Raw genomic sequence first — 405 nt, 5'->3', positions numbered from 1 at the left:
AAAGTCCGGTCATGTGTATGCGGCATAAGGGTTTACAACCACTTTAAAAGGAAGCAATGATAATATTTTAGGCAAGTGCACATTTTTCCAAAAGTCCTTTTAGATGCTTATTTCACTCATTTTAAATTTTGCTGTTTCATATTCTGATTGCATTCCATATATAGCTGTGGAGATTCTCCAGCAAGTGGCTATTTATACTGCATGGAGTTTCACATTTTCATAGCTCCCAACTGTCCCTGATTTCGAGGGACTGTCCCTGATTTGGAGCTCTGTCCCTCATTTTGGTCTGATCTACATAGATGTATATAAAATGACATTTTTATCTATCAAAAAGTGTTTTCCAGTGCTAAACCTTTCATCTGATTTCTAAATTGCTGCATTTGTAAATTCCAAAAGCCGATATAA

The sequence above is a fragment of the Lithobates pipiens genome, unplaced genomic scaffold (genome assembly GCF_037356315.1).
Source record: "Lithobates pipiens isolate NorthernLeopardFrog02 unplaced genomic scaffold, aLitPip1_a1.2 Scaffold_1, whole genome shotgun sequence".
NCBI lineage: Eukaryota > Metazoa > Chordata > Amphibia > Anura > Ranidae > Lithobates > Lithobates pipiens.
This window is presented reverse-complemented; position numbering follows the sequence as displayed.